This window comes from Mauremys reevesii, linkage group 3, assembly GCF_016161935.1.
Source record: "Mauremys reevesii isolate NIE-2019 linkage group 3, ASM1616193v1, whole genome shotgun sequence".
NCBI classification, from domain to species: domain Eukaryota; kingdom Metazoa; phylum Chordata; order Testudines; family Geoemydidae; genus Mauremys; species Mauremys reevesii.
The window spans coordinates 112,144,835-112,170,948 of record NC_052625.1 but is presented as its reverse complement, the minus strand read 5'-3'; the positions used below and the strand labels follow the sequence as shown (position 1 = coordinate 112,170,948).

Below are 26,114 nucleotides of genomic sequence, written 5' to 3'. Positions count from 1 at the left end.
GCAATCTCTATCATGAAAGCTGAGCTTACAAAATGTAGAATTACATACAAAAAAAGAACTGCACTCAAAAGCAAATATAAAATTTTAGAGCCTACAAGTCCACTCAGTCCTACATCTTGATCAGCCAATCGCTCAAACAAGTTTGTTTACATTTGCAAGAGATAATACTGCCTGCTTCTTGTTTACAATTTCACCTGAAAGTGACAACAGGTGATTGCATGGCATTGTGGTAGCCGGCATCGCAAGATATTTAGGTGCCAGATGTGCTAAAGATTCATATATCCCTTCATGCTTCAACTACTCTTCCAGAGAACATGGAACCCACGCCAATGGTTCTGCTCAATGATGATTCAAAGAGCGTGAACCAATGCACATTCATTTTCATCATCTGAGTCAGATGCCACCAGAGCAAGTTGATCATGTTTTTCGGTGGTTCAGTTCTGTAGTTTCCGCATCAGAGTGTGTTGCTCTTTTAAGACTTCTGAAAGCATGCTCCACACCTCAACCCTCTCAGATTTTGGAAGGCACTTCAGAATCTTAAACCTTGAGTCAAATGTTGTAGGTATCTTTAGAAATCTCACATTGGTACCTTCTTTGTGTTTTGTCAATTCTGCTGTGAAAATGTTATTCAAACGAACAACATGTACTGGGCCATCATCCAAGATTGCTATAATATGAAATATATGGCAGAATGCAGGTAAAACAGAGCAGGAGACATACAATTCTCTCCCAAGGAGTTCAGTCACAAATTTAATTAACATTTTTATTTATTTATTTATTTTTTAAAAACAAGCAGCACCAACATGGAAGTATGTCCATGGGAATGGTAGCTGAAGCATGAAGGGGCATACGAATGTTTAGCATGTAAATACCTTCCCTGTTCTCACCTTCAGGTAACATTGTGAATAAGAAGCGGGCAGCATTATCTCCCATAAACATAAACAAACTTGTTTGTCTTCCCAATTGGCTGAACAAGAAGTTGGACTGAGTGGACTTCTAGGCTTTAAAGTTTTACATTGTGTTTTGAGTGCAGTTATGTAAAACAAAAATTCACGTTTGTAAGTTGCATTTCAAGATAAAGAGATTGCACTACAGTACTTGTATGAGATGAATTGAAAAATACTATTTTTGTTTATCTTTTTACAGTGCAAATATTTGTAATAAAAATATAAAGTGAGCACTGTACACTTTTCAATTACAACACAGAATACAATCAATATATTTGAAAATGTACAAAAACATCGAAAAATATTTAATACATTTCAATTGGTATTCTATTGTTTAAAAGTGTGATTAACTAAAAAAAGAATCGTGATTAATCGCATGAGTTAACTGCGATTAATCGAGAGCCCCAGTTACAATATTTGTTATCTTTTGTTATTCTGTTTACCTGCTTGCTGCCCATAAAGCATCTGAGTGTTCTGAGGCACACAATATTTTTTCCCCCAGTCACAATAATCCACCTCCATTTCCAATAATATATTGTTTTAGTGATCTGTGCAAATAGGTATACAAACATTAATTCTGTAAAACTGAATTCCCTGCTTGTTTATAAAATTGGCACACACATGACATCACTCGCTATTTACACTTCCCAAAACACATGAGAGTCATCACTAATTAGAGCTGACAAGTCCCTATAGAAAAAGGTGAGGACTGAACACCAGCTCCCATAGCACAGAATGCTGTAGTAATCACGTTTAAATATCAATGTTGAAGATCAAGGTAGAGACAAACAGCTAAGACCCCAGGCAGCAGTAACAATGCTGTAGCATGCCCCCAAAAGCTACTTTTTAATAAAACTGGAAAACGAATTGCTGCAATCAAAACAGGATGCTATCACAACAGTGCTAATACACTGAAAGTTATCTGTAAACCAACTGTAGAAAGCTACTTCAAAAAGCAGCGTTACCTCATTTTAAAGTCAAAACAATCTGCCAATATGAATACTGTCAGTCTGACTTAGACACATTAAAAAACTAGATATTTGAGCACACATTCTGTATTATTCAAATACCCCTGAGCATTACTTGCACAGTTGTTGGTCATTTTGCAAATCAGAATCTTGTGTCTAGAAATTTACTCAGAGCCACTGCTGTACAGATATTACTTATCAAAGCTTAGTTATACTTTTATATTCAGATGCACAGAAGTGTTAATTTTCTCTTCTCAGATATACTCTATATATTCTTTAAAGAACTATTACCAAAAATCATTAGGTACAGAAAAAGAATTTCAATACATAAGTGAAATTTCTTGAAACTTAGTCTTAAATGGTTTTTGTTTGCTGTCGTCAGTATACTATAAAATACATATATTATAATTTGACAAAATTAAAAAGCATTTAGAAACTGATTTGTATCAAAGCAGCCCTATGATTAAAAAAATCAAATATTAGAACCCATGCATTTTAAAAGAAACTATAAGTTCAGACTGAAAAAACAAACAAACAAACAAGGGTACCTTTAAAGTGTTACACATTACCAGGTGCCATTCTCTTCCAAATCCTGGCCCCTGATCAGAATATCCTTCTAGCGGAGATGAAATTTAAGCAAATGCACATCTTTCAAATAGCCTGACAACAATGCCACCCATTCGAATTCCCTTGCCAGAGACAATGGGAATCTAGTTTGCGTTTTGTTTACAAGCTACAAATACCTGACATGTTAGTACAAAATCTCAAGTGCAGCAACTTAAAGTCTATATAACAAAATACATACGTATGTAATTTTTATTTTGTACATCAAGCCAGTTCTGTTTTTCCCTGACATTAAATAAATGTGTCCAGCTGATGAAAATCCAACAGTCTGTTTGAAAAGCTTAATGAACAAGAGTGACCCCACCCAAGCCCTGACATTGCTAGAGAAGGACATGCTCAGTGGAAAACCAGTCTGCAGTTCCAACTCATTTCATTCCAGCAGCCAGAATATGCACATGGGTCAAACAACAACTCCGTTTTCCTATCTGTCCAACAAACCAAGAGATGAACAATTTGTGTGGGAAAATCCTTACAGAATCTTTTCAAAGAAGAAATCTGCCCCAGTAGAAGATTGATTGTTTTGGGGTGGATTTTTGGCTCTTCAAATTAAGCCCTTATAGTAGCAACTGACAGAAACAAAAATAAGCTATAATGCAATCGTCTGTTCTGTCCTTTGAGCAACTCCTTCCCACATACTTAAATAAATAAATAGAAATTAAAACCAAAACAACAACAACAAAAAACACTTTGGCTCTGTTTATGCAAAACTGCTAATGTTCTACATTCAATCCAGCTGGAACAGGGAAACATTTCAGTTCTGATTCTGATTAAAGAAACCTAAACAAAACACTGATCAGGTCTGTAATATATTTAACATGTCAGCTTGTTTTGTATGATTTTATGGAGATTTCCTTCATTACTTCTCCAGTTTGCAATAAGCAAGGGTTGGGTTTTTTTGGACTTTCACCTTCCAAAGCTACAATATAGTGACAGTTTATTACAAAGTCAGTTAATTCTTGTTGAGTCTTTAGCTATCTTTATAAAAAAAGTTCAAGTTAACTCTCTACTTCTTTCACATGCCACTGCCCTAAAACAAGTTAAAAGCACGGTTACTACCACACCTTTTCTAGCACAGATTGAAGAATAAGGTATTCATAATTTAAACTGAGAAACACAAGTTCACCTGATATCCTGACCAAGTATTACTTCATTTTTGTTTTGCTTGGCAGAATTAATTTATAATTGACAAACATCAATGTTTATTTTAAATAACTTTTTCTATTTTATATATAGTGTGTGTATACATATAGTTACTTTCAGTTGTGCAAAATTATGGATTTTAAACATTTATATTATTGATTTAATTTTCACATTTGAGGGACATGATGGGGAAGGTCAGAAAATAATTATTAAATGACATATGCAGAGATTTTAAAAAGTTAAAGCTTTGTAACAGTTAAACGCAAGTCATTAATATGTCAAAATATACAAAGTATCCATCTTACATCAAATTCTAGTAAGTTCTCAGGCAATCTCTCTCACTTTCTCTACCTGTAAATTTCAACTACCATTGATGGAAATGTCAGAGAGAGAGCGAGAGAGTGGTGAAATCAACGTTTATTGAGGTTTACCAATAAAATCTAATTCTTCCAAGCCTCTCTATCATCAATAAGTTATATATGCCAATTACTATTTCTTGAGTAGAGGACATGTATCGGAGCCTGCAAAATAAGGAAATAAAGGCAATTGCAGGGTTCAAGGTCAAAGAGAATGGTGAAATGACTAATCTTCTCCCTTTGCTTTTGGTATGATCACCATGCTAGATTCCAACAAGCAGGATATTGTAAGTTCCTTTTGTGAGGGGATCCAACATTCAAAATGTATTTTATCAGTACATCTAGGCTGAGTGCTATAGTACTGCAGAGCTAATTTTTGGACACATTCTCAGTAAACACCTGTCTCGGTTTCTAGAACTTTTGCAGTTTATGAACAGTGATCAGACACCATTGTGAAAAATGCATAATAACTGCTTACTCTGAATAATGTACAAGCAAAGAATAGAAGCAAATGTTTAAACAGCTCTGGGGCTATGCAGGCCCATAAAAAGTAAAGAAAATCATATTCTAATACAAAAATGTAAAATGGACATGGTCAATTTGAAATCTGGGCATATAAAAAAATATTAAAAAGTTGAGTAGTTGCACATTCCACACCTGCTCCTGTCTCTCCTGCCCATTTTTGTGGTTTTATAATCACTTTTCTGCAGGGTTTTTTTTAAATTGGTTTTCAATATTAAGTTTTTCTTCTTCCCTCTTGCTGTGTGAAAGATCCACGCATGCCCAAGAACCCCACTCACCAATGAAAGCTGACTCTACACAGGGACTGTCAAAGAAAATGCTGTCAAATGCACAAAAGACTTCATTCAGTGCCGTGACCTCAATCCAAAATCCACAGTGGTGACACAAACTACTAACTGCTGTATAGGTGACATACTTCTGGATTCTCCAGATAAATTCCAAATGCCTTTTTCCACTAGTAAAGATACTTCAGATATCAGAAGAACAGCGGGAGCTGAAAAGGCAGTTTTGTCCCACATTCAAAGAAACAAAACTGTGCCATTTCCTCCAACAGCACAACAAATATCAATTAACCAGAAGAGCAAACTAGAATGGCTAGGCAGACAGCAAATTCCATATACTGCTCCTGAAAGAGTAAATAGTACACATCCTCTCTCTCATCCTGTCTCCCTTGTCATTGCCCCAACCCCCTTCTCATCAACCATTAAGTCTTGTGTTTATTTGGTAAGTTCTTTGGGACTGGGATGGTCATTTTTTATATATTTGCACAGTGCCTAATATAATGTGGCCCAACCTAATTGCTATTGTGGTTTGAGTGTTTAATAAAGAGAAAAGGACTGATTCTCTAATTGTTTTCTGTCTCCTTGCTCACTACAGTGCATACCAACTGCAAGATCCAACTCCATGCAAGTTTAGTTCTACCACACTATCAAGTACTTTAATAATTACTGCATGCTCTAACTATGTATTTGGGAGTGCATGAAATATCACCATTCTTTGGAAAGCATATATTCATTGTCTCTGTGGGATCACTGTATGTCCAACTTCCGAACCCAAGTTTTCAAAAAAAAAAAGTCATGAGTCAGACACCAAAGCAGCACAAGAAACTTACTGTCAAGCCACTATTTTGAGGAAGCAAACTGTTGAAATCTTTTTTTAAAAAAAGTCTTACTTGAAAAATGAAAACTCAGCTACAAAAAGCCACAAAAGGAGATGTACTCCTCAGATAAACAAAATGTCAACAAAAATTTCACAGCTCCCATGGAACTCTACTGAACCTTGCAGTTTGTTCTGCAGGGCTGACAGCAAAGTCTTTGCATACAACAGCATTTTTCTACATGTTTTCCATCACTGCAGCTCCATTGGTGGTGGCTATGGTTGAAACACGAAAGTTGTCAAGACACAAAGGGCTGCCACTATTTTAGCCACTTGAACACCTAGATCTGTCATGAGTTGGGTTACATGAAATGCCTAAAAAACTAGAAATGGGTCTACCACTGGTGGAGCTGCATAATTGGTAATGCAACAGGGAATTGTTAGAAATCTGCTATTGGAGGCAGTGTCTCGAACAATGGTATTAAAACTAACCATGTCTGATAATCAGAGTGCTTGGCTCTTTAGTTTGTGTCTTGAAAATCATATTGTCAAAGGTACTTATGACCGAACACATGCAGAAACCAAGAGACAATTTTTTTAGGGAAGGGGAGAGAATAGAATGGGATAGAAGGGAGAGGATGTAGATGTATAATTCACTTATGGACGTCAGGATAAAAATAACCCTCTAGGAGGGACTTGGAGAAAATTAATGTGATGCCTTGCCAAGACATGAATGGGAGCATATTACTATATAAAATGCATATTTACCAAAGAAATCTCATTCATTTCAAAGCGACATGGGTATCAAAAATAAAGATGGAAAGTCATTATAGTAAGCCTGTATCTCAAATTAAATGGAGGATTTACAGTCTTATTGAGTCACATTTTCTGCCTCTATTCCATGTGTGCAGTACATTTTCAAGCATTAGAATAGACTTGAGTGGACAAATATTTGAAATTCAAATCAAAATTGGCAACCATTCATCATTATTTGATCTAATAGTTTTATTAAAAACTTCTTTAGCAGGACAATGTGGGTGATATTCACACATAGTGCAAGATAAATTCAATGGAGCAGTACTTAGTTGCACCATAGCTGAATTCAATTCAACACAAGTTTACTGCCACCAAGTTACATCCTTGGGGAAATAAGGACATTTTACTGTAACAATCTAAGACCCTTAACTTCAAAGAAGTACAAATGCTGCTTTAATTATTTTCGCATCAATTCACTGTAAACTTGTGCCACATCACATTTTGCTAGGAAGATTTGAACAGCTTAAATATGAATTCTTGGACTGCACATACTGAAGCTTGTGTCTAATAATGGTGCTAAGAGTCATGTTAACTAAAGTAATGAAAACAAGAAAATAGTGTATAAATACTTCTTTAAACAAGTTCTGCAGAATTGAATCCTACTTGAGTGGGTATTTGAGACTACCAACAGTGCTCATAAGAACAGCCATAGTGGGTCAGACCAATGGTCCATCTAGCCAGTCTTTTGTGCTTCAGAGAGAATGAACAGAACAGGGCAATTTCAAGTGATCCTGCCATCCTGTCCCAGCTTCACGAAGTCAGAGGTTGAGAGACACCCAGAGCATGGGGTTGCATCCCTGATCATCTTGTCTACTACCCACTGATGAACCTACCCCCCCATGAACTTACCTAATTCTAATTCTTTTTTGAACCCAATTATACCTTTGACCTTCACAGCATTCCCAGACAACGAGTTTTCACAGGTTGACTGCATTGTGTAAAGTACTTCCTTTTATTTGTTTTAAACCTGCTGCCTATTAATTTCATCAGGAGACTCCTAGATTCTTTTTTTATTTGTTTTTATTTTTTATGTGAAATACACTTACCTTTTCACTTTCTCCTTACCATTCATGATTTTATACACCCTCGATCATATTTCCCTTTAGCTGTCTCTTTTCTAAGATGAACCGTTTTACTCTCTCCTCATATGGAAGCTATTCCAAACCCCTAATTATTTTTGTTCCCCTTCGCTGCACCTTTTCCCAATATATATCTTTTTTTAGATGGGGTGACAGAACTGTACACTGTATTCAAGGTGTGGGCATAGATTTATACAGTGGCATTATGACATTTATTTATCCTTTTCCTAATAGTTCCTAACATTCTTAGCTTAAAAAAAGCCACACAGCTTCTACAAATTGAATGGCTGTTTTCAGAGAACTATCCATGATGACTCCAAGATCTCTTTCTTGAGTGGTAACAGGTAATTTAGACCTCATCATTTTGAATTTATAGTTGGGATAAATTTCCAATTTACATTACTTTGCGCTTGTAAACATTGAATTTCATTTGCTATTTTGTTGCTGTCACTCAGTTTTGAGAGATCCCTTTGTAACTCTTCACAGTCAGCTTTGGACTTAACTATCTTGAGTAATTTGTATCGTCCACAAAGTTTGCCATCTCACTATTTACCCCCTTTAACTAGATCACTTATGAACATATCAAACAGCTCTGATCTCAGTACACATCCTTGGGAGACCCCATTACTTACCTCTTTCTATTGTCGAATATGACCATTTCTTTCTACCCTTTGTTTCCCATCTTTTAACCAGTTACTGATGCATGAGAGAATCTCCCCTCTTAGCAGTCATGTGATTACTGTGCTTAAGAGCCTTTGCTAGAGGGACCTCTGTGATACTTTATACCCCAATCCTGTACCCTATATTCACCACTGTTATATGATTATGATATATTGTGTACAAAGTATGCCTTCTAAAGGTATCATTTGAAAACTCAACCTACTGAACATTCTCCTGGTAAAATGTGTGTGGCAACTTTGGCCTGGGCTACACAAGCAGGGGGGGGTTCAACTAAGATACGCAACTTCAGCTATGCTATTCATGTAGCTGAAGTATCTTAGTTAGACTTACCTGGCCATCCTCACGGCAGCGAATCGACTGCCATGGCGCCCCGTTGACTCCGCTTACTCCTCCTGCTGAGGTGGAGTACAGGTGTCAATTAATGGATCGATTTATCGCGTCCAGACGAGATGCGATAAATCGATCCCCGATACATCGAACACAGATGTACCCTTTGTATGTAAAGTTCTGAAACTACTGTATAACAATTTTACTGTAACATGCTACAAAGTTAGAAAACCTGGCTCAAACTAGTTTTTCAGAGACAAAAGCATACTGACATGCCAGCTAGCTGCTAAGAGGCCATTACATGTTTAATTGGAAATTCACCAGCAGGGGAGTTGTAAACAAGAAATTTACAATTCACCTGGAGGACAGCTGGCAGAGCACATACCCAATGGAACTGTTGACTCATTGACCCAGCACAAACTTTTCCAGTACAAAAGGTCAAAATACAAGAAGGGGGGGAAAAAAAGGCCTCTGGTCTCTTCTCCTCCCACATCTCTACTCCAGGCAGCGAGATCACTTGAACCACAATAGCAGCATCAGACTGGGGGAAATTGGTCCTAACGGGAAGGCTTTCCAGTTAGTATGAATGTGAACATTTTTTGGTGAGAGAAATCTTTTTGCTTTCAAATTTTATGTATCTTGGTAAAGTTTACAAATTAATTTGCAGTTTTATCCTTTTATTTCTTGTGTAACCAATTCTAAGTTGTATGCCTTTACCTCTTATAATGACTTAAAAATCTCTCTCTCTCTAGTTAAACTTATTTTATTATTTTACCTAATCTAGGGTGTATTTGGATTGAAGTGCTTTAGAACTCCACTTAAGACAACAAGGCTGGTGCATATAAACATTACCCTTTGCTGGAAAGTTGGACTAAAATGAGCTTATAATGCACAAGGGTCTACTGAGCAGTATAAAATACAGTATAAAACACATTCCTGGGGTGCAAGGCGGGGGGCTGGGGAATTTGTGGGTGTTTCCCTGTTCATGAGTGGCTGGAAGAGCATTTGTGTAACTTTGCAAGGAGAGACATTACATCAGCGACCCTCAAACTTTTGAGGGTCACACCCCTCCTTACCTACTGTCCACCCCCAACCCCAGAGCTAGGCGCGACTGGGCTGGGGGGACACAGACAAGGGTAAGGGGGCCGAGGCTGAGGCCACAGGGATGGGTCTGAGGCTGGGAACCAAATCGGGGCCAGGGGCCAAGACTGGGGCAGGAGCAGAGTTGCAACTGGGCAGCAGTGGGGACTGACAGCCCCTAGCCCGGTGCGGAGCTGTGCCAAGGCTGGGGATGGGGACCAGGTGTAGAGCCAGGGCCGCAGAGACAGAGCAGAGCTCAGGGCAGGGAAGGGTTGGGTAGCACTCTCTCCCTGTGGGGAATGACCCAGACCCACTGTGCCCCCTTAGGGGGCATGCCCTACACTTTGGGGACCTCTGCTAATTGCTCTATGTGAGCAGAGTCTGGAGAGGCTGCTTGTCACTACCAAAGCAGTATAAAAGGCACCCCTGGGCTGGAGAATTAAAGGGACACAACGATTCAACAGTCCAGATTGTACCCTGGGGGAAGTCACCTCCTCAAAAACCTTGTGAAAGTCCAAGTACACAGCATGCTTCTTAACACCCTCAAAGCATTCTAATAGATTTGTAAAGGAAAATGACACTTCACCAAAAACATGTTGGCTCTTCCCCAAGATATCCTGTTCATCTATCTGTGGGTCTGCTAATTCTATTCTTTACTATAGTTTCAACCAATTTGCCTGGTACCGAAGTTAGGCTTACCAGCCTATAATTGTCAGGATTGTCTCTGGAGCCTTCTTAAAATCGGTGTTATATTAACTACTTTCCAGTCATCTGGTACAGAGGCCGATTTAAGCGATAGGTTATAAACCAGTTCTGCAAACCCTTCCTTCAGAACTCCTGGGTACATACCATCTGTTCCTGGTGACTTAGTACTGTTTAATTTATCAATTTGTTCCAAAACCTCCTCTACTGACACCTCAGTTTGAAACAGTTCTCACATTTTTCACCTAAACAAAATGGCTAGGGTGTGGGGATCTCCCCACAGCCACTGCAGTGAAAACCGATGCAAATAATTAATTTAGCTTCTCCACAATCGTCGTCTTCCCTGCGTGCTCCTTAACCACTTCGATCGTCCAGTGGCCCCACTGACTGTTTGACAAGCTTCCTGCTTATGATGTACTTAGGTCCCTGTCCCCAAGTTAGGAAGTTGCTCTTCAAATTCTTTCATGGCCTGCCTTATACTTTTTACACTTCACTTACCAGAGTTTATGCTTCTATTTTTCTCATCAGTGTTTTACTTCCAGTTTTTAAAAGGATGCCTTTTTGCCTCAAACCATATCTTATACTCTGTTTAACCAGGGTGGCATTTTTTTTTGGTTCTCTTACAGTGTTATTAATTATTATTATTATTATTAAAATTTGGGGCTTTGTTTACTTGAGCCTCTATTATGCTGTTTTTCAATAGTTTCCATGCAGTTTGCAGTTATTTTACCCTTGTGACTGTTCTTTTTAATTTCCATTTAACTAGCTTACTCTTTTTTTAGAGCCTCATTTTGAAGTTAAATGCTATTGTGATGGGGTTCTCTGGCATTTTCCCCCCTACAAGAATGTTAAATGTAATTACAATATGGTCACTAATATTAAGCAATTCAGCTAATTCACCTCCTGGATCAGATCCAGTGCTCTGCTTAGGACTAACTCAAGAATTGCTTCTTCCCTTGTGGGTTCCAGGACTAGCTGTTTCAAGAAACTGTAATTCAATGTGTCAAGAAATATCTCTGCATACCTTCCCATGGTGACAAATATTCAGTCAACAGAAGAGTTGAAATTCCTCATTATTATTGCATTTTCTGTCTTTGTAGCCTCTCATCTCCGTGCATTGCAGAGTCACCATGGCCATCCTGGTCAGACGGTTGGTAGTGTATTCCTACTGCTATACTCCTATAGTTCAAGCATGGAATTTCTATCCATATTCTTTCACAAAGTGCCATGCTCCCACCAGCATACCCTTGTATTACCCTCATTCTACCCAGTTTCCACAATGCCTATTATATCAATATCCCCTTTTAATGCCAGGCACTCGAGCTCACCCAGTTTAGCATTTAGACTTTAGCATTTGTTTATAAGTATTTGCATATTTTGTCAAGATTCACTTGCTTGTCTTCGTGTGTTATAATTAAATGGGACTCTTATTATTTGACTGTTCCTGACTAGCGCCTACCTGTACTTGACCAACTTCTTTCCCTATTCTCTTTCCTTAGGGATTAATTTATTAAAGGACAACTCTAGCCCAGTAATGTCTCCACCCAAACTCTGCTCTTTTGCACCTGTTGGCTTTCCCCCAGCCCTTCATTTAAAAAAAAAAAATCCTTCTACAACCTTTTGAATTTTACATGCCAACCGTCTGGCTCTAATTTGGTTTAGGTGAAGCCCATCCCTTCTGTATAGGCTTCTCCTCTCCCAAAAGGTTCCCCAGTTCCTAATAAACAAATCCCTCCTCCCTAAACCATCATTTCATACACACAGAGTTCCTGCAGTTCTGCCTGTCGTTGGGTATGTCTATACTGTAATTAAAAAACTCAGACAGTCCGTGCCAGCCGACTCAGGCTTGTGGGGCTCAGATCAAGGGCATGTTTAACTGCAGTGTAGACATTCAGGCTCAGGCTGAAGCCCAGTCTTTAAGATCCTTCAAGACTCAGCCTGAGCATCTACTCTGCAATTAAACAGCCACTTATCCCAAGCCCCATGAGCTCAAGTCAGCTGGCACAGGCCAGCCTCAAGATTTTAATTGCAGCGTAGACATATTCTTTCTGGCCCTGCACGTGGAACTCTAAGCATATCGTTGAATGCTACCATGGAGTTCCTGGACTTTAATCTCTTACCTAACAGCCTAATTTGGGCCTCCAGGGCCCCATCCTACCTTTCCCTATGTCACTAGTACCTACATGTACCATGACCACCAGCTCCTCCCCAGCACTGCATGTAAGGCTATCTAGATGCCTTGAGAGGTCCACAAACTTTGCACCCAGCAAGCAATTTATCATGCAGTTCTCCTGGTCATCCTAAACCTTACTATGTATACTTCTAATAATCAAATCCCCCAATTACCTTGCTATTCCTAGTAACTAGTATACCCATCCCCAGGAGGGATAATCTCAGTGTGAGAGGATACCATGACAGCACCTGGAAGAATGGTCCCCAAAATGGGATTGTTTCCCTTACCTCCAGCTTCTTGTTCTTTTCTGAGACTTTCAACCTCATTAACAGCACAGAGGCTGTCAGACAGGGAGTGGGACATCTCTATTGTGTCTCTGAGAATCTCCTCTATGTACCTGTCTTTCTTAGCTCCTCCAGTTCAACCATTCTGGCTTTAAGAGCCCATGCGGTCTCTCTGAAGGTCATGAGCTGCATGCACACATGCCATGAAATCGTACATGCTGCATTCACTGCAATAAACCCGATAACACCCCCACTCTGCTGCTGGATTTCTGCTTGCATTATTTTTACTCTTACATGCTTTGTTGTTTGGTTTTTACCTTGTGTGCTTTATTTTGTTTTTGGGAGGCTATTGATTTAAGTTGAGAGGATGTTTGTTCTGTGTATTCATTCTCCCCCTCTGTCCCTCTTCTCTCTATGGTTCTTTTCTAGAGGCCTTTTCTGGTGCCCTTCTAGTAGTTAGGTACGTCCCTTGGCCTCCTCCCCTGCCATTGGACTCTCAGTGCAGCCAAACTCCCCTTACCTTGGTATCTCACTGTTTTACGCTCTCTCACTCTGTCACAGGGCTCTCTCTACTTGAGAGCCGGCCCTGAAAGGAATGCTGTTCACACACACTCTCTAAACTCTCACAAAACTGCCCTGTTTGCTAGCTTCTCTGGTCACTTTGGAGCTGGTTTTTTCAACTCCTCTTCTCCCTGAGTTAGCCTGCCCCTGGTCAAGGGATGTTAAAGGGGTTATGGATCAATGGATAGCAGGCTACAGCCTAGTCAGTAAGCTCTCAGCCTAGCCTAGCTGACAGCTTGGCTCAGCACACAGCCTCCAAAACAGGACTACACTATAAGGCAGAAACACAGCATGAAAGCAACTGCACACACCAAAAAACCTAACAGGCAAACATGCACACAAACTCACCCCAGGATCATGTAGTGACTCCTCTTTCACCTGGATAATTCCCTTACAAAACTCCTGTTTGCTGCTCACAACATGTTACTCTGGGGCAGGGCAGGAATCACAGCTGCTGTTCCAGTACCATTCTAACAGAAGCTACAGGTTTTGTTTTGGGGTTGGGTTGGGTTTGTTTTTTGTTTGGTTTTTTTTGGGGGGGGGTGGGGGGAGGGGAGAGTGGGAAGAGCGAGGGGGGAGAGGAAAGAAGGGTTAAGCTACAACCTGCAAAAAGACAGTCCTTTGGTCATTTCCCCTTTGCCCCTCAGCAATTGACTCTTGACAGTATCAGAGGGGTAGCCGGGTTAGTCTGGATCTGTAAAAGCAGCAAAGAGTCTTGTGGCACCTTATAGACTAACAGACTTTTGCAGCATGAGCTTTCGTGGGTGAATACCCACTTTGTCGGGTGCATGCATCTGACGAAGTGGGTATTCACCCACGAAAGCTCATGCTCCAAAACGTCTGTTAGTCTATAAGGTGCCACAGGACTCTTTGCTGCTTTGACTCTTGATAGTGATGCCTACATTTTCTCATTAAACTGTAGCTTAATTTGAAAATTTGAAACAATTTACAGTGCAACTTCTTGGCATACGTCTGCAATGAGATTTTTAATGAAGAGGGGCATCTTGGAGACCAAATGGAAAGAGATACAAGGATTTCTTAATTCAGTGACTCATGCTGAAATAACTCTGAAGAAAGCAAAAGTCAAGCAGATTAATGTTATTCATTTTTCCCCACCCTCTCCCCGCCTTGCCAAGTTTGATTGTAGTCTAGCAGCATGTGTTGTACTTTTCAGGATGTATAACATAATGGGTGAGAAATTTAAGTCCACCATAAGTTTCAGTTCAAGCTTAATCCCCATTGCTTTTAAAAGCCAATAACTTCCAGAAACGAAAAGCATTAAATATATTCATGCAATTACAAATAATCCACCATAAATTAGCAAAATTATTCAGATAAATCCATACAACTCCCAAGTGCTGTCCTGGTGCACTACTGATATGTTTCTATAGCAACGAGTTCCTGGCTAGCTGTAGCCAATTAAGAAGATGCACCTACGTCATGGAGCACTCATCTGCCATGACTTTCAGTCTGAGTAAGTTGACTTTGAAGTCAGCAGGTTACTAGACAGCAACATGATTTATTCTTCATGCCTTTCTTAGTTTCAGCTTTTTTATCCCTTCACAAATCCAAGACAAAAGGTGGAGTCAAATGCATATCAATTACATCTGTACTTAAATGACATGTTTTCACAAACCCCAAAGGCACAATCAAGCAAAGCACCACCTCAGCACATGCATAACTATAATCATGAGCTGAAGTACTTTGCTCAATCGTAAGTTAGTGATACTCAGACTGAGGCTCGCAAGCTGCAAGTGGCCTTTCAATGTTTCCTGCAGCTCTTTGCAGCACATGATATTAAAAACACTGATTTAATTATTAACCAATCAGCAGGGCGGGCTCCAGGCACCAGCACAGGAAGCAGGTACCTGTGGCAGCCAATGTGAAGGGGCAGCACGTGCGGGTCTTCGGTGGAGGGTCCCTTAGTGCCTCTTGGAGCGAATGACCTGCCGCCAAATTGCCGAAGAATGAAGCGGCGCAGTAGAGATGCTGCTGAAGTGTCACCGATTGCGCCCCCCCAGCTTAGGGCGGCAAAAAAGCTGGAGTTGGCCCTGCCAATCAGGATGCTTTTACTATGTTATTAAAAAGTGTAGTTGATAAAATAAATAAATAAATGAATAAATAAATAGGTCACTCATTTTGCTGTGATAATATAAATATTTCCCCCGTTATACTGTTTAAATATGAATATATAGTGGTATAGCAAATGAAAATGAATTCACACTACTGTGGCTCTTTTGGGTAATATTTTTTGCTAATTTGACTCCTGAATCACGGTGGTCTGAGTTTCACTGACATTGAGTAACTCAGGAAATAAGTTGACCTCTCTCACTCATGTTTCTCATACTCCCAAACCATCCACAAAAAAAATCCTTTATTTGTCCATAATATTATCACACACTTACAAGAGTAAACACTGGCAGAATAAAGCTATGTCTATTGTACCTTTTAATTGAAGTCATCATGTGCTGAATACATAGATATTTCCCTAAAATGTAAGAATGTAAAACTGTACTTCCTTGTCTTTTCTCCAAACGGTATCCTCCACACTAAAGATCTTTCCAGCTTCATATTTCCTATGCAAGTTGCCAATCGTTATATTTTCTGCATAAATTATATATTATACACATTATAGCTATATTTTGATACCATTTATTTATGTTTAAGGCAATAGTTTAATGTTAGAATTCTTTATCACACACACCTTTCAGCTGTCCATTATGAACTGGATCTGCTATACTGATATATTGCATTTAAGAGAAGTTGTGAAAACTGATTAGATTCAGGTCAGTTTTCTTTTTTTTTTTCCCCCCTTTCAGTAAAATGAGTTAAAGCAATGGCAATGGAATTACCTATATGCAAACTGAATGCCAGACTGGCTCTTCCTGGGTCCCCACGCAGGGACGTCAGGTGCCCCTCACCTCCCTTTGCACCAGTTCTACCTATTACCATAGTTGACAGTGTGGAAGAAAAAGCCACCTTCATGGGGGTTCTATATATTCCCCCGCACATGCAGTAGACAGGAAATTAGTGGACCCTGGCTCTACCTTTGCATCATACAAGGGAGCCAGTACAGCCATGCTCTGGATGTATGATCTGCTAGGTATCAAAGCTCTCTTTCTCCTAGTTCCTCCGACCCACGAAGGCAGATTGTGACCGTCTGCTACCGCATATACCAGAGGTGGGCAAACTACAGCCCGCGGGCCACATCTGGCCCACGGGACCCTCCTGCCCGGCCCCTAGCCCAGGATGCTAGCCCCTAGCCCCTCCCCTGTTGTTCCCCTTCCCACAACAGCCTCAGCTCACTGCGCTGCCAGCACAATGCTCTGGGTGGTGGGACTGCGAGCTCTTGCTGGGCAGTGCAGCTGCAGAGCCCAGCCTGATCCAGTGCTCTGTGCTGCGCGGTGGCATGGCTGGCTCCAGCCTGGCAGCACGGCTGCATATCCTGGTACTCTGGGCAGCGCAGCTGTAGTGCTGCCTGCCACCAGTGCTCCAGGCAGCATGGTAAGGGGGCAGGGAGGGGTTGAATGGAAGCCAGGGGAGTTTAGGGTGGTGAGTTGGGGGCAGGGTGGTCAGAGGGTGGGGAACAAGGGGGTTAAATGGGGGCAGGGGTTCCCAGGGGGGCAGTTGGATGGGGCAGGGGTTCCAGTGGCGGTCAGGGAGAAGGGGTGGTTGGATGGAGCAGGGGTCCCAGGGGGGCAATCAGGAATGAGAGGAGGGGTTGGATGGGGCAGAAGTCCGGGGGAGGCCGTCAGGGAGCGAGAAGCGGGGGGGGGGGAGGGGTGTCAGATAGGGGGCAGTGCCTGGGCCATGCCTGGCTGTTTGAGGAGGCACAGCCTCCCCTAACCGGCCCTCCATACAATTTTGGAAACCTGATGTGGCTCTGAGGCCAAAAAGTTTGCCCGCCCCTGCCATATACACACCTTGTGGCAAAGCCACAACTGACCCCTCAGAATGAGTACAGCAACAGTTCCAAAACACAAACTCTTTATGATCATAAAGGCTGAAAAAATTTGGCACACACACCGTAACTTCTACCTTTACTGAAAGTACAATGGCTATCATTCGTTAACCTAATGAAGGATAGGTTTCTTGCAGACTTTTAAAGAGAGTAACAGTAGCAGGATTGGACTCTTCCTGCTAGGAATTTATCTGCATTGACTGGTGCAACCCACTGCCTTCAAATACATCAGTCGAGTCAAGGACTGAAACATCCATTCACCTACACCAAGTAAGATGCTTTCCCAAGTGAGTGACTGCAACTTCTGTTGAATCCAAGCTTTAATTTTTTTTTTAAAGTTAGATTTCTAGTTTTTATGATTGTAAAGGTATATCAGTTAAACATTCATTTTGGAAAGTTAATATTTTCCGTGTAAGGGTGCAGAGAGCTTGTGTCACCACTTTGCTACATTGCAGCAGAGTAAAACTGGCCAGTCTTATTTTTCACTGTTGCCACTGAGATCCATATGAGCACACATGAAAATGACAACTACCAGGTCAGCTTCACAATTCTACTGTGCAGAGGAGTGGAAAGGTTGGGGGTGGAGAAGTATGACCAGCAACAAGTTCAGAGGGCTACAAGATAGTCATGGTTTTGTTTTGTTTTTATGGGGGGAGTAGGAAGAACAGTGACATCTCCAACACACACACACGCAGCTAAAGGATGATCCAAGATAACAGATTTTTTCCATTCCTGCAACCAACAAGGGGTTGAGAAAAGTGGGTTCAAATTTAAATCAGGAATTTACTAATCAGAGGCTGATGCTCAAAATGAAGCCTCTAAAGAAGGGACAGCACTTTTGGGAGGAATTCCAGGACCCTCCCCTTTCCCAACAGCTACAGTGGAGGGCTGATTTCTTATAAGTGCAGTGGACTTGGACAGTAGGACTCCCATCTTTCCTTTCAGTCGTTGACTAGTACTTTTAAAACCTCTGGCTACTGGGTCTGATAACATTTCCAAGCTCCATGTGAATAGGTGGGATATGTAGCCAGTCTTGCTCATGTACAATTGTTTGGATAAGATAGCAGAGAAATATGTATTCTATTGAACAATTTTGGAGGGAGATGTAAGACAAGAGGTTGTGAACATCACGTAGAGAAAGAAAGGAAAACAGGAAACAGACAATGAAGACAAAACAGGAAGAGCTAGGCCCTGACCATGATCTGTGTAAGAAAGATTGTAATGAAGCCAAAAAGGGAGACAAAGGTAACAGGAAAGGTGATTAAAAACAAGATGAGTAAAATTTTGTTAGGTAGAAAGTTGATGTTACAATTAATATTGTGCATAAAAATACACAAAAAAAAACTTATTCCTTTAAATTTTAGGGGAATAGCTTTGGGAGGCATGGCCACGCAGATATTTCAGTCTGGCTATTAGGGATTAGTCCTTGCGTCAGTATGCATCCAGTAAATTGTTCAAATCCTGAATCCAGCATTGTTCACAGGCACTAAAAGAAAATCTTTAAATCTTTAAATGAATATTTTTAAATTAACATGCCTGGTACAGACACTGCAACACAACTGCATAAAATACCCTAAACAGCTCACAAAAGCCAATCACTGTAATCCCTAAACACATTTCAAAATGCAGAAGAATTGTAACTGAGGGCCTGAAACAGCTTACCTAGATAATCTAATGCCTCACATTTTATTCAGTACAAGCTAAATTTGTTTCAATGTTTCTTAATATTTATTAAATTAACCTCATGCAATAATTTTATAATATTGGAGTGGAGACAAAACTGACTAGATTATCTCTGCCACTTGCACATGTAGTCAAACAAATTTTTTTAATTGTGAACTTTCGACTAAGATCGTCTAATGGACTGATGTCCTGAAGAGAAAGATTTCAAGAAATATTTTAGAGTTATGCTCCAAAACACTAAAATGAATTCATTCAAGAATTTACAGTAGTTGATTTTGTTTTGCTTTTATATATGTTCACATATCCTCCTGCTCAGCAGTTTTCACGTTTAGCTCAGAATAACCAAGATTAGATTCCCATTATTTCTGAGTTTTGGCTTCATCTTCAACTGTAAACTAGCCAACAACCAGAGTGCTAACTGATTAACTCAAATATATCTTTGAATTTCAAAAGGCTACCAGTAATTGTTTCCTTGGAATCAATTTTTTTAAAAAACTGAACACATATGCCAGATAACTACAGAATATCCAGCACAGGGTTAAATGCAAAATTTCCATTTATTTTAAACCAATATGCAATTATTCTCTCTGAAATAATGGTGACACACTTAGGAGGGGTGATGAAAGCAGTTCATTTTCTAGGATTATTTTTTTAACTTCTTTTTGGTAGATGTTAGATTCTTTCCCTTCTATTTGATATTGAGAAGAGGAACAAGGGAATGAGGAGTTTTTTCTATTTGATATTGAGAAGAGGAACAAGGGAATGAGGAGTTTTTTCTTTTTGCATTCTTTTATTTTCCCCTTCATGAGATCCTCCGCCAAAAAGACTGTGAAAAAGACTGACAAAATGTCCACAACAGGCTATGTAAAATGGGAATATTAAGCAGCGATTGTACATGCAGAAATTAGGACATAAACATTAAAATTCAAGATTGTAAATGTAATCTAGGAAACAGAACAATTCCCAGCACTCAAAAGCTATGATATAATTTTAAAAAGTTTATTCTCACGAGAGGCTGAATGAACATTTTCCTGTTGAACAAGCCAAGTTTAATTAATAAATACTTGTATTACGTCAGCTAACATCTGAGGTCAAGTTTAAGACTCACTAGAAATATGCATACATGAACTGCATCAGGTCAAGAGAGAATCCTCTCTGCTGTTAAGTGCATCACATAAGCAACAACATGGTCAGCAACTGACTCCCTGCAACTTCATTAAGATGTCCTGCCCATGTCACGTCACACAAACACTTCAACATTAACTGTCAAAAACCTAATATGCAAACAGCCATATTTTTTTTTTGGTATACAAGATCTCAAGTGCAACATTTCTTATGCCAATTACAACAGTACTTCTTTGGCTCCCTTAAAGGCAACAACAATTCTGATGAAGATAGTCTAGACATCTATTTAAAAAAATCCAAGCATTAAGACAAATTTAAAAACAGCCATCTTCAGTAAGAATACAAAAGAAAAGGTGTAAGGTATGCCTTTTTAAAAAAAATGTGCTGGAATACAATACAGCACAGTTGACTTTTTAAAACTTGAAAAATCTCAAGTATTTGCTGTGATAAATGAAAGGGGGAGGGGGTAGATCCCTTTTATGGACACCCAGCCAGCTAGTTAGCTGTAAATCCCTCTTGGTAACTGTTCTCTGCTTGCTTTACCTGTAAAGGGTTAAAAAGCCTCCCTGCATAGGTAGGTAGGCGCGCACACACACACACACACACACCTGACCAAAAGAGCCAATGGGAGGGCTTAACTTTAAAATTGGGGAAAACTTTCCCTTTGTTGTCTGTTGTTCTTTCTGGGCTGCAGAGACATGGAACATCAATGCTATAAGCAGGAATGCTGTCTAAGGTTCGAACCAGGTATGAAAAATTATCTTCCATACCTAGAAGAAATCACTGGGACAGGGAATGTTTAGATAGACGCGATCAGGTTTATTTTGGCTTGTGGATCGCCTCTGGGCTAACCCCAGATGCTTTTGTTTGCTTGTAACCTTTAAGCTGAACTCCCAAGAAAGCTATTTTGGGTGCTTAATTTTTGGAATTGCTCCTTTAAAATCTAGCTAAAGCCTAAGTTCCAGATGTATTTTCTTCCTTTTTGTTTTTACTATAATTTAGCTTTTTTAAGACCAGAATTGGATTTTTGGTGCCCTATGTGGTTTGTGCATATGTTGTTTAATTAGCTGGTGGCAACAGCTAATTTCCTTGGTTTTCTCTCTCAGTTCTTCCCTGAATGGGGGTGAAAGAGCTTGAGGGTACACCAAAAGGAGAAATTCCCAAGTGTTTCTTCCCAGGTTCAAGGGGGTTTTTTGCATTTGGGTGGTGGCAGCGTTACCAAGCAAAGGTCAGAGAAAGCTGTAACCTTGGGAGTGTAATACAAGCCTGGAGTGACCAGTATTAATTTTTAAAATCCTTGTGGGGGCCCCCACCTTCTGCACTCAAAGTGCCACAGTGGGGATTCAGCCTTGACATTTGCATAAAAAGGCAAATACATTTTTCATTTCTGAGATTTTTAGGAAATTAAACTTACATTTGTTTCCTGAGTGGCCAAAATTGGATAGCCTAATCAAAATACATGCGAAAAATCTTCAGATTGAAAAACTTAAATGAAATTATCATCTTCAGATGGGGCTATAATTGTATCAAATGTGTACTAGCCCATATTCAGATGTGCATTTACCAAATTTATTCTCTTCAATCACAATCCAGGAGCTAAAGATCCAGGAGAAGGATCTATTATAGTACTTGCCTTTAAATCCTTTTCTTTAAATTATTTACACCAAATAGAAAAACTGCAAATAAGGAAAAATTAAACAGAATTAAAAAAAAAGATTTTTTGAAAAGAAGTGTCACGGTGCAACACTATAGTAGTAGGATTTTATTCTAAATTATATAAAATACAAACAATGTAGCATGTATTGGTATAATTTAATTTTTCCAGCCACTCTTTTTAAAACAGCAAAAAGGAATGGCCCAATGGGCCATTGGTAAAGATGCATTAGCCAAAATGTGTGTTTGAGCTAATTAAGGCAATAACAGACCTTTTAGGGTCACCACTTTGTTGTAGGTTTAGTGTTTTAAAATAAGTAAAAAAAATACAACCATTGTTGGGGTTTTTTTTGTTTGTTTTTGCATTGCAATTTAATGTTTTTGTTTAAATGTTTTGTGTAAATTAATTTTGTTTTGCTTGGCTATTGGAGTGTTGATGTGTTTTTATTTAAGCCAGGGGTGGCCAGCCTATGGCTCCTGAACGACATGCAGCTCTTCAGAAGTTAATATGCGGCTCCTTGCATAGGCACCAAGTCTGGGGCTGGAGCTACAGGCGCCAACTGCCGGGGGGGGGGGGGGGGAGAGGAGTGTTACTGCTTAACCTCTGGCTCTGCCACAGGCCCTGCCCCAACTCCACCTCCTCCCCTGAACCTGCCATGCCCTCGCTCCTCCCCTTTCCCCCCAGAGCCATGAAACAGCTTATTGCGAAGTGCGGGGAGGGAGGGTGAGGCACTGATGGGTGGGAAGAGGAGGAGGAGGAGGAGAACTGATGGGGGGCTGCTGATGTATTACTGTGGCTCTTTGGCAATGTACATTGGTAAATTCTGGCTTCTTCTCAGGCTGGCCACCCCTGATTTAGGCTGTTATAATAGGAAGGGAGTAGGGTGAACATTTAGGTTTTAATTTAGACACATTTAGCTCAGTATAATTTATATTAATTTTTATTTTTATTAATAGTGGATTTAATGAAACTTTGATTGTTTTAAAAAAAGCAATAATTGTTTTGTATATAAAACAATAATCCAAACACTTATTTTAAAATGCTAAACCGACAACAAAGTGGTGACCCTAAAAGGTCTGTTACTGCCTTAAAATAAGCTCAAATTCTGGCTAATGCATCTTTACCAATTGCCCATTAGGCCATTCCTTTTTGGAATTTAAAAGGAGTGGCTGGAAAAATATAATTAAATTATACACCAATACATTTAATACGTTCTACATTATTATTTTATTTTAAATTATATAAAATACAAACAAAATCCTACACCACCACCGTTATAATACGTTATTTGGGTTTCAACCTTTTGCACAGATGCACACACACTGATCTCACTGCATATCATATGCTTTTATATGAACCTCCTTCAGCCTCTGCCTTTCTTCCCCCACCAGCCTCCACTGCACCTTTACCTAATCTTATTTACTTTTTTTAGGCCCTTCCTGATTATCAATTAAGTAGTGTGCCATCCACTCCTAAAGCTGCATCTATTGCTAGAAAGCCAGCATGCCAAACTGTCAAAATCCTGATTTATGTCCAAGCACATTAGTCTATCATCTTGATTGAAGAAAAAGGCAATGATTTTACATGCAGGCTAGTTGGTTTCGATAGCATCCACAGGAGTATGTGTCAAATGAGTTGCTTGCAAGATTGCTGGAACATACTTATAATCACTGCTATGTATTGGTCAGAAAAAACTACTTCAGTTATTCAAGTAATACCAAATTATTAATTACTGAACCATAGCCAAATTTCTAAGACAAACAAAGCCTGCTTCAGAAATAGCAAAAGCTTTTAGCAATTGACTTTCAGATCCCAATGTTAGCTAGACAAAGCCTTTACGCTTGGTACACTAGCGGCTCAATATCCAATAATATACATATTTAGGCTAAATAAATGTACACATTCTCTAGTCTGTAGGCTTAAAAAAACCAAACACACTAGATGACTGCTTTCTTCAGAAGGACTGTTGTTCCAGCTATAATATTTCCTTGCTACCTGTACCCACAACTGGTTATGAAGTAGTCCAATGACAAGAGAAACATTACTTCCCAAGAAAAGTGTTAATCACAGACTCATTGTTGCACCACCTATTTTTGTATTCTCTTGTCAAAAGTTTTGGCTGAAGAGCGAAGAGGAATTACTTATGTATGTAGCTAACTTGAGTACCTCCTTGATTCCTAGTAGGTGAAAACATCTGTTTTCTCTGGTTGAGGGAAGTGGGGGTGTCAACTCCATACTAAACCTACTTTGACACAGACTCATGTCTAGAATATGTAAAAAACCAATGTCTGAATACTATCCTTGAAGGAAAAGCTTGTCTAACAGAAAACCCAAGTCAAAGTCTATCTGAAAGATAAAGACCATGCACTGACCTCCTTTAAATTGGGACGGATGGATAAACAGCATAGTCACCAATCCATTTCATAATGCCTCAATCTGAGGCAGGTCTTAGACAACATGCTATGTGATGATAATGTCCTGCATAGGGTGGGTTAATCAGTCTGCAAACTAAGATGCAAGGAGAGCTCGAGTCTGCATCTTCTCAGCACATGAATAAAAATCCCCCTTTACTTAACTATACTTATATCCTATCTCTTCTCTATTTTGAGGAAATTCCAGGATGCAGTCAGCAGTCCCAGGAAAAATAGACTCAGTCTTCACAGACTCAGAGGAAGGCCATTTTATTTGGAGAAGTGAGGGGAGTCAGTGGGCCTGCACCTGAAGAAAACTAGGGGTCGGGAAGGGATCTGAGATTCTGGCTTAATACTTGAGGGCTTCTCTCTTTATCCTGGACATGGAAACCATGCCAAGATCAGTTCAGCATTATTGAGCCCTATCCAACTAATCCCTAATGAAACCAATAGAGAATTAGGTCAATAAAGTGGTTATAAGAGCTATTTATCAACAGAAGAAGAATTGCAGCATGATACATGCCTTTTGTCTTTTCCTTAAGCCCCAGCATTATAGGTCTGAGGAAAAGAAAGGACACTTCATCACATCTGTTGGAGTGAGTGATTAATCCCTTCAGGAAGCAGAGTGGAGAATAAGGAATGGAAAGAAGAATCTAAAAAAACCAAAACAAAAATCTGTGTTGGAGAGCAATGGTTTCTTTCCACTGTTGCTCACCAGTTTGATTATCCAGAGAAGCCAAAAAAAGACCTTTGGAAAAAATATATTCAAAGATGGATTTTGCAGACCAAGGTTAATATTTTATAAGTGTAGGTGAAGTCTACTGTAACAAAATATTGTTTAGTTTGTTTCTCAGTGTTTCTTCATTTCTACTTCCGTGGTCTTAGTCTAACGAAGTGTCAGACAAAGGCTATTAAAGTTTTAAAAAGTTTAAAGGCTACTAAGTTTTACTTTAGGATACATTAGCCATATGATTTTCCACATCTTATTTCATGCACAGTCACTTTTAAAGCAATCAAATCTAAAACTGTTTTAAGACGTTATCACAAGCATCCCCCAAAACGACCTTCTGAGAGAATTTAAAGATTGCTATATATGATTTGGGAAAGCCTTTCCTAAATATTCAATCTTAAATCTTTTTAGGAATGAAACTTCATGGTGGATAACCTGCAACAGATAAAATAATGTCCAGTGTATGACAAGCTAAAAGAATAAGCAATGTTGCAAGATGGTGATGAGGTTACAAACTTTTATGTACAATGACTGCCACTAAGACTGGAATATTTACAATATGCAGCAGAATTATTGTGTTATTTTCCAGTTTAAGTGCACAGATATTACAAATACCTTATCACAGTGCAGTAAACATGCATATTTGAAATGGAAATTATTGTAGTCAAGACTAGACTCAAGGATTCATTCCCTCAAGAGCTCCGGCAGAGACATTCCTTAAAGTTTTCCTCCTTGTCCTTACTGCAGTCATTGTCTGCAGAAACATGATGAGAGGCAACTCTGAGGAACAATACATGTGGTGTCAGTTGGTCAGACACAGAATGCCCAATATCATGTACTGTACAGTTGTATACTTGGGATAAGTAAAAGAAGGATGCACGTGGTATGAGGAGAAACCAAAGATACCCCCAGAATCTATACTGGTGACAAATTTATAAGAACAGCCATACTGGGTCAGACCAAAGGTCCATCTAGCCCAGTATCCTGTCTTCAGACAGTTGCCAATGCCAGGTGCCCCAGCAGGAATGAACAGAACAGGTAACCATCAAGTGATTCATCCTGTCACCTATTCCCAGCTTCTGGCAAACAGAGGCTAGGGACACATCCCTGCCTGGTTAATAGCCATTGATGGACCTATCCTCTATGAACTTATCTAGTTCTTTTTTCAACCCTGTTATAGTCTTGGCCTTCACAA

General features: G+C 39.6%; 1 protein-coding gene across 19 annotated transcripts in view; it reads right to left on the bottom strand.

Moving 5' to 3' along the window:
• Positions 1-26,114, bottom strand: part of EPB41L2 (erythrocyte membrane protein band 4.1 like 2) — a 270,772-nt gene that overhangs the window by 168,732 nt on the left and 75,926 nt on the right. Inside the window, exon 1 of one of the 19 annotated variants that reach the window (XM_039530118.1) lies at positions 2,721-2,741. The exons of the other annotated variants lie outside the window; for them this stretch is intronic. The gene's annotated coding sequence lies outside the window, so the exon portion shown is untranslated. Of the gene's footprint in view, positions 1-2,720; positions 2,742-26,114 lie in introns of those variants that run through there. 19 annotated transcript variants of the gene reach the window in all.